Source organism: Phaenicophaeus curvirostris, chromosome 1 (assembly GCF_032191515.1).
Source record: "Phaenicophaeus curvirostris isolate KB17595 chromosome 1, BPBGC_Pcur_1.0, whole genome shotgun sequence".
Classification (NCBI taxonomy): Eukaryota; Metazoa; Chordata; class Aves; order Cuculiformes; family Cuculidae; genus Phaenicophaeus; species Phaenicophaeus curvirostris.
In genome coordinates, this window is record NC_091392.1 from 192,569,444 (window position 1) to 192,584,634 (window position 15,191).

The following is a 15,191-nucleotide window of genomic DNA, read 5'->3' on the forward strand; positions in this document are numbered from 1 at the left end:
CGCAGCAGCAAGCACCCATGCCAGACCCATAGCACAAGTTGTAGGAATGCATGAAAAACTAGTGCTAGATATTATCCTGCCTGCAGGGAGTTTTCACCCCACTACAAACTATTTACATTGTGCTTATTATCCTTTGTTCAAGTGTTTTACCACTGACAGCTAGAGGAGTAGGATGACACCTCAGAAAGTGCAAAAATTGAAATCCCTTTAGATGCTCTCTGGAAATGTTAGCAGCTCTATTGAGGGTGAGCTGTAAGATAAACTCATGCCGAAGTGTTTGTTTTTAGGGGAGGCAGTTATGGCAAAGAGAGTGGCCCATGATTGCTGCAATATGACGTAGAATCACAGAATTTTGATTGGGTTGGAAGGGACCTTTAGAGGTCATCTAGTCCAACACCCCTGCCAAAAGCAGGCAATTCTTCAACTGGATCTGTTGCTCAGAGCTCCGTCCAACCTGACCTTGAATGTTTCCAGGGATGTGACATCCACAACTCCTCTGGACAACCTGTGCCAGTGTCCCACCACCATCAGCATAAAAAATTTGTTCCCAATATCTAATCTAAATCTCTCCTCATTCGGTTTGAAACCATTACCTCTTGTCCTATTGCAATAGGCCCTGCTAAAAATTCTGTCCCCATCTTTCTCATAAACGCCCTTTAGGTACTGAAAGACCACAATAAGATCTTCCTGAAACCTTCTCTTCTCCAGGCTGAACAACCCCAGCTCTCTCAGCCCTTCCTTGCTGTGCTGTGTACACTCAAGTGTGCAGAAAAGAGAGGAAACATTATAGGGAGCAAAGCAAGGCTTTCGCGCTTCAGATAAATTGTGTACATACTGCCTGAGTAAACAGTGTCACATAAATATTGATGCCTCATATGTGGTTTCCTAACGGGGGAGATGCATAAAGCTCTGGCCCACAGGGAATGGCTTGTTTGATCTGAGCAGCTTGACACGGTTTGGGGAAGATGGGGAGGACTTAACCACATGAAAAAGAAGCTAAAAGTGACTTTGGGATTGAGGATGGTGACTCTTTAAAAAAAAGACAAAACAAAACAAAACTTGATGGCAATCTAACTCCCCAAAAATAATTTCTGTATCTTAGAAGTGGTATTTTAGAACGCAAATACACTTCAAAGTCTTCTGGGCATGGGGTCTCAGTGCAGCTCCCAGTGCTTGGTCCTTTTCTAAAGCACAGACAAGCCTTTGTTTTGTGTTTGGGGAAAAAAGTGACAAATCAGTCTGTTTGGAGAGTGCTGATGTTTTTCAAACCCATGTTCGACAAAAGAGAAACATAATCGATCTTCACACTGATTCTAATAATTATGCTTTTTAAAAGCACTCCTCTGATATCTCTCTGGAGCAAAGGAATTCTCTTGAGAGCATCAGCAGCCAGGGAAAGAGGTGTTTTCACCATCAGCAGCAACCCGCTTCAGGAAGGACGTGCCTCGTGTTTCTTAATATCAGCCTCTTCCCTTTCCCCACATCCATGCGTGCTTCCTAGTGAAAGCCAACGTCTCCAGCATCCAGTCTTACTTTGGGGTGAATCCAGGAGCTGAATTATTACTGCAATGATCGGCTTCACTCCCCATCAAAAGTCTCACTCTGTTTAATAACTACCATGGGCAAATGTTGTTATATCCCCCCGGCTGCTAGATTTGCTCTGCATAAGCTCAGGTAGATAGATACCTGGCAGCAAAGCAAAGTTAGGCCTTCGTTTACACAAATTAAAAGTTGATTTTCCCCCAGAGTGGAGGCTGTTCCAGTTCTTTAAATCACATCCACCCTGTTTTGTTTCTACTGCTTGTATCATTTCTTCAGCAAAAGGTCTCTCCGTCCATCCCCTCCACACTGCCATACAACTCTGCGTATCCAGCAAGCTGGGGGAAATAATCACCCAGTGGCAGCCTCTACAAAATGAAGTCATGGGCTGTATCTAGACATGGGTCCCCCTTCTCCACCTTCCCCCAATAATACGTTTTGTGATGTGAATTTCTGTCGACAGAGCGAGACGCCCGGCTCTCTCCTCCTGATGAACACGTCCCACGAGGACAATGATGGAGTTCCTGCGAAATTTTTACCGCTGACCTTTTCTCCACTGTGGAACAGGAATGCATCTCCTAGTGAAGGCTGGGGACAGTGGAGAACATGTAATAATGCTGGAAAATGTGACTCTGTCTTTGTGGAATGCCATTTCCCTACCCCCCCCCCTTTTTCTTCCCTTTTCTTCTCCTCTCCCCTTTAGAAAAATGCAGTGCTGAAAACTTGAAGATTTAAGGCAAAAAATTGCTGTCTGCTCCCCCCTCCCCTTCCCAGCTCCGTCTGAACAAGCAGCCAAGCTGTTAAATGCTTTTACCTGCTGTGTCCAAGTCAAAAGTTAAATAATGTGTGAATGAATGTGGAAGGAAAACAAGAGGCAGAGAGGGAGCGCAGGAGAGAGCAGCCCCTCTTACAACAAGATAATTGTTACATTATGAGAAACAAATAACATGCAGCTCCTCTCCATGTCTGTGTCCATGATATCTTGACAGGTACATGTGAAGTTAATTACATGCCTCTTGTTGTGTTTCGCTCCACTCCTGAGGCCCAAGCCTGCAAACATGTAGTGCAGAACATTGCACCCTGGCAGCCAGCATTTGCTTTTCAGAGGTCAAGGCATTTGAAATGGTGTTGGTTTGCTTTCCGTGGGCCATTGTGGCTGCAAAAATGCCTTTACCAAGAGACTGAGCTACCCCAACTGGTTGCGCATGGTGGATTGGTTGCGAGTGTCTCAGGACCTGCCTTTCACCCATGTCCACAAAGAGAAGTCTATGGCTTCTGCCAGCAGGAGAGAGGTATGTTATTATTGCTGGCTAAATAGTACAGTTGCCACATCTTTTCTTCTTGGGACTTGTTTGTTGCTCCTTGATGCCCGATAGCTGTTAGCATCTAAACTAACACATTCCCATCAACGTAGAGATGCTGTTGCAACCCTGCACATTTCCACTGTTGTTGAATCTCCTTCACCACATCTCAAACCTGGCCCTCCCTCCTTCTGCAAACCCTCTGCTGGATCACCCATCCCACTTGTGTCACTGTGGTGGGTGTTCTGTGTGTCTATGAGTTATTTTAAAGTGGTAGTAGTTGAGCCAATGTGATAAATGAAAGGGCTCTTGGTCCCTTCTGGACATGGATTCGTCTCACCTGCATCAGTGACCTGAACTGCCTCGGTGTCTGATGGAGAGTTTCTTGGAGAATAGTTCATCTGTCTTCTCCCATAGTTCCATTTAGGAGAAGAGGTGTGTCCAATTGTCCCTGTCTTTATGTTGAGTACAAGGGAAGCTGCACGTGACTATCTTGCATAGAGAGGACTTGCTGATGAATGTATTTGGCCAGATGTCTCCTGCCCCATGCATAGAAATGTGTTGTGCACTTATTAAGGATGCTAATTTAGTCTCCCATTTGTTTTAAAATGGCTTCTGCTGTGGTTCATGTTCAACGAGACAAGGATTTTGGATGAGTGGAGTGGTGATGTGGGTTTTCCTTCAAACTATTCCCCCAGACATGCACTTTTCATGCTGAATCTGGGTTTCTTAAAGAAAGCGAGAGAGCAAGAGAGGAAACTGTCCCTGCATGCTACAAAATGGGCAACTTCTCTTCCCTGCTCATGTTAGGTGGGAAGAGCCCAGGATCACCCAGGCTGACCCAGCAAAGTAGGTTTGTCTGCATTTCTGACCAGGAGGTGAGCTTGTGTTCATCTGCATGGTCCATACTGCTCACCTCCTGTCCCATGCCCAGCATGGGATGAGCTTAACTCGAGAGTCCTCATGGGCAGGGAAAGTTAGTCTGAACCTGTTTTGTCCCCTTCTGTCCCATGCACAGACCTCTGGTGCTATTCATCCAACATTGGTTTTGTGCGTAGAAAACACTACTCTGGTGGTCTATAGCACAGCCTGCATATTATTTCAGACAATTTAGCTTGGCCAAGACACACAAAACTATTGTTATGTCTTGAGGCCAGAGGAGCAACGTATAAACTGGGGAAAATGGCACCGTGTGCAGAGCAGAGGGGATATGCTCCAGACAGGGACAACCCTGAGTAGTGTGGACACACACTGATCCACACCCCTTGGCCTCAGGGCCAGGAACACTCAGTAGTCCTCTGTTATTTGGCAGTATAGACATGACATATGAATTCCACTGCTAAAAGCTTCTGTGCCTCTTTACACGATCTTCATCTAAACCCAAACATCAACTACAGCTCCCTGGGTGAATTTGTCTGGCTATGTCCACATCATCAAGCTATGCAGAGTGAAAAAATGCTGAAGATTTGACATTGACAGTTAATAGAGTTTTTTTCAGACTAGCTATAGCCTGGTCCCACAGACCGAGTCTCAGTCGATGTGTGGTAGGTTCTTCTGTGGAGCAGGACTTCTGGTTTGGGTTTCTTGTAAACTGAAACATCAATGCAGACGCACAACCTCCTCTTGGCCAGAGGCAATGGTGGGGGAGGCAATGAAAAGTTTCCCCCCTGACCAAGACCATTTTCTTAGACTTTTGCATCTGCTTTGAAGTTCAAACAAAACCAGAAGCTTAAAATAAAACCTCATCCCAAATCTTTCCAGAGGCAGCTTTACCCTTGCAGACATAGTGAGACCACAAACTCAGGGATGCCATACCTTGCCCTGCTCTTTCACAATCGGTCAGCAGTCTGACCTCCATCTCAAACCCCAAGTCCAGATGATCTTCATCTGTTCAGGGTTTTACTTTTTATTTGCACCCCTCTAATAATGGTGTTACTATTGCCCCGGGCATCTTCATCAATGCAAATGATAGTCTTCTGTGTCTTTTTCTCCAAGGATGATTTTTTTATGGGTCCTTCAGCTATTGGTTCAAGGTACATTGCAGATTTACTATGATCAGTGCTTTCTGACTTTCTAACATGGTTGGAAAACTCCCACAAAGAAAATAATCATTCACGAGTAAATAAGCATTGCCACACGCTCCACAACAAATTTACGATCTGGATACCCACAAGACTTCTAAGTAAAGACCACATGTATTTTTTTTCAAACATTTTATTTGGCAGGTGTTCCTGGAAGACCAGGGCTCAGTGGTGGGGTTGAGAACTGGCTGAGCAAGACCCATAGCCATGCTTTTGAGATTGCAAGCATTTTTAAGGCTCTTGGAGAAAACACCAAACAAAATAGTTTGAAATTGGGTTGAAGATACTTTCTCAAGACTTTTCTTACCCAGAGGCAAAATATATCACACAAAGCTCTTGTCTTTCTATTGCTCACAGATGAATGAAGATAAATTATTTGATATTCACTCCTTTGAGTAGACTTGCCTCTAGCCTACCATGCATTTTTATTATTAGTCCTAGGAACATTCCAGGTACAGTTCTAGATGCTGGAGGGATTTCAGAAATACTTTTTTGCTGCATACCAAAATGCTAAAAGCAGGGCTAGACTGTGTCATCAGTTTTCAATCCAGCCTTTCTGTACCTCTTTTCGTAAGTCACTAAAAAAGTCGCACATAAAATTGTGAACAAAGATTTTCCATATAGCTTAAAAAATAAAGTTCTTCATTGCAACTGCATAGATGGTTTGGGGTGTTCTGCTGAAGGATCTGGTCCTGTCTCGGTTCATATGGCTGTGGCAAGGAGAGAGGAATACTTTTGCTTGTCTTAGTTTGAACATTTGCTCTCTTTTGCACCAAATTTTATCATCATATTTTACAATTCTATCACAAGCAGGAAATCTAAACTATGGATCAGTGGTTACCCTAATTTTTATTGGTGGAATAATGTTTATTGGTGTGATTATGAGATTACAGTCTTTGTATAATGGATCCAATATATTGTGTGATGTTTTAAATTTAATGTAGCAAAGAACAAAGGTAGCTTTCCTCTTGCTTTCCATCTCTCTTTCTCTCTTTTATTTCCTACTTTTTTTCTTTCTCTCATTCTTTTTCCTTCCTTCCTCCCTGCCTGCCTGCCTTCTGTGTTGACAGTAGGTCAATCACTCCAATATGGACACAGTTACTTTGACAAAAAAGTTTGGCATTAGAAGAAGAAAAGAGCCAATACTAGCAATATGAAGTGGTTTTGCTGGTGCAGCTGTGGTGAGAACTGCATCTCTATCCAGCTTGGTCCCACTGATAAGTGAGATGGAGCCCTAAACCCAGAGATCACAGATTTAAGAGTCACTCTGAACTCTTCTATTTTTTTCCAAACAGCAGATCCACATTTCCAAAATCATGGTGCAGTGCTGCTAATTGTGCTGGTCTGAAGTGGCAAAGACTTATTCAAATCCCCTGCAGAACAGTGTTTGGTAGAGATAGAACTGTCCATCACCTTCAGAGGAAAAAGAGCCATCTGGATAAGGCCTTATCTATCCACCTTCAGGAAATCTAGGGAAGAGTGAGATGAATCAAATCTTTTGTGAAGTAAGGAAGACAGTACCAATGACCACCTGAAACACAGCAACTCCCAACCAAAACGGGACCTCAGCTCCAGGGCTCCCACTTGCCCTTTGGAGAATTCTTTCTCCCTCCATTGACTATGGAAGACCCAAAGAACCCCAGACAATTACTGTAAGTGTTCAAAAACCATCTGGCATGAGTAACTCCCCTCCCTCCGCCTCCTCCCAGGTTCTGACCCAAAGAGTTGGAATCAGGACAGGAAGGTTAAGGAGAGGAATAGGAACATGGGGTGAAATCATAGACTTGGCAACACCCCCAGACACTGCTGGAGCACGAATTGCAGCCCCAGCATCTCCATTTCTAAACCAAGATCAAACCCACCAGATTGCTCAGCACTGATGAACTCTAGCAGGACTTTGTGTTTCACTTCCAAAAAGTAAAGAAAACCAAAACATCAGCCCTTTTTAGCCTTGTTTGTTTGTTTGTTTTTCCAGGCTAGGAAAGATGTGAAGGATCAGGCCTTTGGTACTGCTGGAGGTGGTGCCAGGGCCAGGAGAGCACATCTGACTTCTCAGATCCTGGGGCGAGTTGGCAGCACAAGAAGCAAGAGTGAGCCACACTTTATTTGTAAACTGTGCAAAGTTACAGTGGTGTCACCGCAGCACAATAAACATTGAGTCCCATGGTGCCAATTTTATAGCCTCCATCCAAACCAAAGCCTTGCTTTAATATTGTGTGCACATAATCTTTAGTTTGTAACATTTACTTAATTCCTTATTGTTAAAAACCCCAGAGGAAGAATAGGCTACTTCTAACCTCTTCTGTACCACAGTTCTGAGCTATTAATCTGTCATGTCAGCATATTTTATTAATACTGTTTTCCTGCGGATGATAGGTAGAGTACATCATAAGTCACTTACCATCTGCTGTGTTAGTGTGTTGTAAAGTATCTTTCTTCCATAGATTATTGCTTTGATAGATTAGGGGTTTGTACAGCCATGATACCTCATCCCATCAATTTTAAGATCCCAGGAGAGCCCTCACAGCTGAAGTATCCGATTAATGCAAAAGTCTTTAACGGCATCTAACTGTGTCCCTGCAGGCAGGGAAAGTGCTATTATACTCACTTTCCAGATGAGGACACGATGTCAAGGTTTCATGCTGCATTGCTTTAATCCAGAGCTTTTTCTCCTTCTGCTCCATCCCTAGACAATGAGGAGAGATAAGCAGGTCTAGAGGGCAACAGCCTTTTCTCCAGGATGAACCAGGGTTGGATCTGGAACTGGAAAGTTTCTTAGAGTTGCTTCGTAGCATCCCAGCCACTATGCAATCTGCTCTGCTCTTTGGAGCTTGAATATGTTTACACCACCAGTTTTTATGGGCAGAGCTGCATGACCATCCCAGAGGAGCAGTATCCATGAGAGTGAAGCTTTCCTACTGCCGTCAGAATCCACTTCACGCTGGTTTAGCTGTATTTACACCTGGGTGCTTAAGTATAAAGAACTGTGTTTAGGTAAAAGAATGAGAAATAAGGAGACACTACAAGGGAAAGGATTTATTTGCAGCCTAGGGAAAGTATCTAAAGAAGGTGGGCTGAAATGGAAGCGTGCTTGCTCCATTGCACTATAAATGCAAGATGGTGTTGCTACCTTCCATTACACTATTTTTTTTTTGCCACATTTACAAAGATGGGGAATCTGTGGGCAGCTGATGCATCAGCAGTTCCCATTCTCCCTTCCCTGATGCAGTGTCCTGCTGGCAGCTATTTCTGCCCCCCTAGTAAATCTGCGTTTATGATGCAGCTGTGTCTGTGCTGTGCTCAGCTCTATTGAGTCCTCACCCTGGTTCCTCCTTGAGTAGATGACTGAAGTGTTCTCTGAGCTGATGATACATATGAACAACTGAATGGAAGAGTTTGGCTCCAGGAACCAGCAATTTGTGATGGGCTGGAGCTGCTGTCAAACTGAAACCCACCTATGCTCAAGTGGTCTTTTTGGGTAAACTTAGCCTCTCTAGAGGAGGGCTTGGAAAACAAGACCTCATTAAAGGCCTGATTTGGCAAGGTATAGAGCATGGGAGACAAGGTGCTTTTTAGTGATACAGGTCCGGTAAAACTTAATGAGTGTGGTTTTGTACAAAAATATGCATAAATGCATTAAGCAGTTCAGTGTGAAGAGGTTAGGAACAGATCAAACATGAGACACCCATGAGGATGGGGAGTAAATATGTCAGTCAAAGAAATAAAGCATATCAGCTACAATCTGTCATGCAAGAGATGCCAAGGAGATCACGGCGGGTGGGATTTGGCATTGCCCAGCTGGATGTTTCCTGCATCTTGGTCCCAAAATAGCCCCTGCTTGCTGCCCCTAGGGACTCATGCCACACACCTTGGCATGCTCAGCACCCCAAAGCCCTCATCTACCTGAAAGCAGTTCAGCATCCTCAGGGTTAAACCAGATTTGATATCCATCCAAGACCTGGCAGCAGAATTTCAGCCCAGCATGAGCTTTTACAGTCAAATTATAGACCCCAGAAAAAGAAAAAAAAATACCAAAAAAAAATCCAGTCCGAGTTTTATAATGGAAATCATGACAGAGCCATCATTATAGTAGCAGGAACAGCATCACTTTAATACAATCGTAAACTGGTACTGTCCTGCGGGGTATTATAAAAGGGAAAAAAAGGCGTCTAAAGAACACTTGGTGCCCCCAGAAAGGTTTGAGGAGGTGGGTGCCACAACTGGATGGAAAAGGGCTGCTTGCCAAGATGAACTTTAAAGGATTACATTTCCTCCCTAGTGCAAAATGGCATCCATGGTGTCTCCACAGCCCCATGTCAAGGGACGTGAGATGCTGAACTGGCCCCTCTGCAGTGCTCATGCCAGCTCTTTGCACCTCTGAGACAAGGAAAATTAAATGTATCCATTTCTAGGATGGATGGCTGTCTATATGTGGGTAAACTCAAATTATATTGGACAGAGCAATACTGCATAGTAGTGCTCTTTCAAAATTTGGATCTAACAAGGTGGAGGTGCAGCCTTTTCCAACACTTAAATAGAAAAAAAAGTAATAATAAAACTTCTGGATCTCATCTTTATTATTATCTGGCCATAAAGGGAACCAAAGCATTTGTGAGCTGCTTGCAAATCCCAGCTTCTGAACTTCTCCGCTAGATCCTGTATTTGCAACAATTTTGGTCAGTCGTCTCCAGGATCTCTTAAAAAGACAGAGCAGAAATGGTGTTTGGCTCTGGCAGAAAGTGAAAGCCGGGAATGATAAAATAAAGAAACAATGGTCACATTTTATTGCCTTACTCACGCATGGTTTCTTGAGTATGACCTATGGAAGCTTTGATTTATGCTGGTGCAAGCTTTATCTCCTGCAGTCTTGGCCAGCTCATTCATAATACTGAGACCTATGGGCCTCTGCTGACTTTCTTGGTTAAATAAATTAGAGCAAATATAAATGTTAATGGAAGCCACTTTATTTATGGCAAGATTGGAGCACTGTCTCTTACACTATGGGTCCAATCCAAACCCCATTAATCCAAAGCCTACTGACATCCCTGCATCAGGTCCTATCTTCGGGCTTTTCCTTCCCTCTATGGAAGGGTCAGTTAAAAATAATTTTAAATGAGATTACATTATCCCACCAAAACAATTCTGCATGAAACTTTCAACCCTTGGCACCTTTAGGGAGGCAGAGCATTCAGGATATTTTAGTGGCTGTTGTTTGAAGGCGAAAGATATCCTCTTGCAGTGATGTCTCCCCCCCCTTTCCCTCTCTATGCCAACCATCCCACCCTCTAAATATCTCCTTGTGAAGCATTTTGCAATGCATCACGCGTTGTTTGTGGCCAAACACATTTTTGGCTCTTCTGTATGATACAGAACCTAATTCTAGCCCTTCAGACACTTTCTCAGATTGTTACTTGCCAAACCTTTATTTTTTTGGCCTGGTTGGATGGAGAGAGTTTTCTGCTGCTTTTATCATCATTATTATTGTTATTTTATTATTATTGTTTACTCGGAGATGCTTTCTGCCACGTGCACTTGGATAACTGCTGGCTTGCCATTCCAATGTCTGCCTTAATGCATTCTAGTATACTCCTTCCCCTGTATTTCACCTTCTCCACTTCAAAAAAAAAACCCAAACCACTGCAAAAGCAGGAAAACAAAACAACACACCAACAAGTAAAGAAAAGTCACATTCTATTTTTGTGCTGAAGAGAAGAAGATCAGAAGAAAGAGGCAGCACAAAATGTTTAAAAAAGTGGAAAAATATAGGAGTTGTCCCACAGAGTATTAGGATGAGTCAGAAATTGATGCTGTTTTGTTTTCACGTGGAAGTAGCAAGTTATGGGTTGTTCTTGTAGCATAAAGTCTTACTGTTATCACAGCTGTGTGAGGGATAAAAGAAACAGCAAGAAGGAGGATCAGGTCTTCAGTGAATATGAATTATTATAGTCTATTGAGGCTGAGGCTTTTCACATCTGATGGTGTCCTGTTAGTATTAATAGAGCTTTTCCACTGAGTCAAATGGGGACTGGATTGCTGCAACGCAAGAAGAAAGTATTTGGTTAGACCTCCAGTATGGAGAGGGATGGAGACTCTACCCCCAAGGGTTACAACATCATGTCCCCAGCCTCTGTGTGAGCACAAGTGCATCCTTTGGGATTGTATCCGGACTTGTTGAGCTTATAGACAGCATGGTCCTTCCCAACCGTGACTGGTGGTGCACACCCAGATGTGGTATCCATGGCTTTGCAGGATTAGGAAACTGCCAATTTAACAGATCAGGACAAATCAAGGAGGCTTGATGCATTTGGATCCATGATTAAAAATAAATAATACCATTTATATTGCAACAGGGGCGTGGGAAGACCTGAAATTCTTTGTGCTGGGCAACTTGAGTGCACGTAGTAAGAAGGATTTTGTACCCATGACAGTCCACTGTACCCAGGAGAGGAGGAAGGAAGAGGAGACGAGCAGTGAAATTGCACACAAGCAAGTGGGGAATTGGAGAAGTCCTAAATTAACCCACATATTTCTCTCTGACATCTGTCATCCCAAACATTTCAAAGATAACATGCCGACACCGACTTTCAGTACCACCTCCACACCACCACATGTCTCCAGCAGCTAAACAGGCAGTGGCTTGGGGAACGTCAGGGGTTGTTGAAGGGTGTATTGCCAACCTGGTGTGTGACAATCCTGTAGCTCAGTCTACAGGACAGATCTGGGGACTGCTTTCAGTTTGGTTTCACTATTTCTTATTGAATTAAGTATAACAACCCTAACTTCTGGGGAAAATTAGGACACAGGCTCCCGTGTCTCTGTGAGATGGTGCAACAGCAGTATAGTCCCAGCTAGGTCATGCACATCCTCTAGAGGCCTCCAGATTCTCTTTTAAATCATCTCATGTAGCTTTTTGGGGACAAGGGATGGAGATGGGATCAGAAGTGGAGATTTTGCATGCTATCTTCAGACTTTTGTGGCTGCTCCACACGCAGCTCAGCATGGGAAAAGTCTACTGATACTTTGCCTTTGTTCTTTTATGCATGTCAGCACTGGTGGGCTGTGGGAATGTGTCCAGGTAAGGGGGCTCAAAAAAGACTGCATTTTCTTAATGAACTACCTATATTCACCCTGCAAAGCCCTCGACTTTTTTAGCAAAGTGACAAATGGCTTTCAAATCTGTCTTGCATTTTGCTGAGAGGAGAATGAGCTTTGTGGATATTTACAATTAAAATAGCTTCATGAATATTTGTTCTGTAGATTCCACGCAATTAAGTGAATAAGCAATAAGTAATAGCCTGTGTTTTCCAAGAGCAGGACGGTGTCCAAGCAATGCTATGAGGAGGCAAAAGGAACAAACGCCTGCCTATGTTTTTATGTTGTCTTACAATTATCCCCTAGAATGGCAGGAGAGTAAAATTCATGTAACTCATCGCTAAATCAGCCCTGAATCCATACTGCAGTCTCAAAAGTTCTGTACCTTCCTTAACACCTATTAAACAAAGTTTTTATGATGGATGTTCTCCATTATGGAAGAGGAACAAAAGCCTGTAATCAGGTGTTTGTATGTAAACAGAAAGCCTAACTGAACCATCAAAGTGGAATCAGAAATCACAGCAGAATCAAAGACAAATCACTCAAGAACAAAACCTACCACTGTCAACAAAAAAAGATTAATCTCTAATGTTTATCTGGCGGTTTTAGATAAGAACAAAACAACCAAGCCTGAGTCTGTCCAGGAAAGAGTGAAGGGTTTTTGTAGCATCCACTTGAAGATCATTCTTTAACAAAACCAAGTGGAAGGGAAGGTAACTCAAGCTGGATGTCTTAGGAATGTCTTAAGGATGTCTTAAAGGATGCCTAAGAAAACCAAAGACCAGGTTTTAGGTAGTTGGGCTCCCAGCACAGCAAGCAGATGAGCAACCTGGTGATCCTATGATTCTATGAACTCTGGGTGCCCATAACTGTGACCCTACCAGGCAGGTTTTTAGGATAAACCAGAGCCCAGAGTGGAGAAAAGAGCCACATATTAGCAAGGACTAAATGGGGTGTGGATGCTTGACAATGAGACCCCACCTGAGTTGTCCAGAGGAGCTTCAAATTTACATCTCCAAACCAGGGAAGAAGTAAGTGAGACAGATGTATGAAATTACTCCTGTAAAACAAAAGCGAGGTTTTAGGTAAAAATATAAAAGCCTGGTGTTAGCGATTGTTTATGATTGCATAAAACAAAGTGTATTTGGGAGACATTTTCCTTGTCTGAATGGTTCCAGACTGAGTTCCAAAGCACAGTATCCTGGCTGGTACCTTGCCAACTCTTGTCAGGTTAGGTCATGAAGTGATTATGCCATTAGTCTCCTGTCTGTTCTCAATCTCTGTCAAAAAAGCATTTTTTTTCCTCACAGTTTCAAATATAAATTCTTGGCTAAGATGAAGTCCTGTGGGTTGCTTTGGAATCCTTCCCCAGTTGTATGTGCTCCACTCAAGACCATGGATTGCAACTAAACAAGGTGACCCATGTCATACCTCAGTTTTGCTTTGTTTTGCCCCGTCTGAAAATGTGTCCATTAGAAGAGCAAGTTGTGTCTGCATCCTCTGAAACGTTCAGCCCCTTTGGTCACAGCTGGATTTGCAGAGGTGCTCAGCTCCCACTGAGGCAACTGAAATCCTGTCTTTGAAGGATCTTTACACAAAGAGCATTGGAATAACTGCCAAGGAAGTCTGGCAGCAGAGATGGCTGCCTCAAGCCCTGCGAAAAGTCCATCTTCTTTTCTGCAAGTCTATCTTGTCTGAAAAACTCTCCAAAAGCCCTTTGGATAACCTGGCCCTAATGCTGCTTTGTATGAAATGGACCCAAGACCCACTGAGTCAGAGCAAAACCTGGCACAGCTCTTTCCTGGTCCCTGCTTCCCATCACAGGCTCAGAATAAACATTGGGATCAGGGACTAGGTTGAAAATGGGAAGAAACAGGGATGTTTAACAAATGTCTTGTTCACAGATTAGATGTTTTTACTCTCGGCCAGCATTTGCAAGGACAGGATCATAATGGCAGATGCTCCTCTGAACTTTTTACATTATTGCTCCTATTCCAGAAAGGCTATTCAAGCATTTTATCCTTTCCAGTTGGTTTCCATCTCTCCACTCTTGCAAATCACTGTTATTAATAATGCACCCGCTGCTAAGCTCCCTTGCAAGTAGGACTCCAATTCCAACACTGCAGAGAAGGAGGGGTTACTGGACTTCTTTTCAGGGAAAAGAAAGCGCTACCCCACCCTGAAGGGATCATTCAACTTCAGAGAGAGGAGCTGACAGCTGGATTTTATTAGGATGGAGGCCTTTAAAAGGCAGTCTTGTGGTAGGGGTGAGATCTTTGGTCCAGAAAAGCAGCGTGTTCTGTTCAGTCCCTAGGCTGGAAGGTCAGGCTTGTATGGCCTCCAGCCAAATGGCACAAGAGTGGAGAGGCTCTGTTTTGATTTTCCTCTGACTGGTGATGGGAGCTGGGCTAGTGCAGTGAGACAAGAGTTGGCCACTGCTGTGCCTTGGACTGGACATGGACTGGGCACCTCTACAGCATAGGTGATGAGTGATGATATTAAAGACAAGGTGAAGGAGAAAAACACCACTGAAATTTAGGGAAAATGAGCTGTGTGTATAGCTCTGAATCCTGCCCCTTTACAGGCAGCTAAGCAGGATGTTAGTGCACAAAAATCTTTGTTATTTAAGGGCAGGGTAGGGAAAGAAAAGAGGCAGAATAAGGTAGAGGTGCGAGGCTTCAGACGTGCATTTTATCCTGGAAAATTCTGTTGTTTTCTGCAAGACATATGATAGGAGAGAAATCTCAGGTTGCTGCAGTCTTCCTGCTTTACAGGGTTGGCCTCACATGACAGAGGAAGACAAATGATGACCTCGTCCTCTTTTAAACCTATCCATGCTATAGGTACAAGGGAGTTTGTGTATGGCCTCGAAGATCTGGCCTCCATCATTGCAGCTTGGGTTCAACAAGGAGAACCATTCTGCTTTCACCTCCCTCTAGCTGAACCTTCTTGGGGCAAAAAACTCTTTTCTGACATTTACCTTACAGCTGCCATGTGCCACCAGGGCATAACTGGAGCTACTTCCTCTCCAAGCACATGGCAGCGTGGCTGTCAGGTGTGATGGATACTCATCACTTCTCCTCTGCACCCCAGTCCCTGCTCAGTCCCTGACAAGAAGAATTCTTGTTTTAAACCCTGGAAGGCTTCAGAGCAACCTCATGTTAACAAAAAAATATCT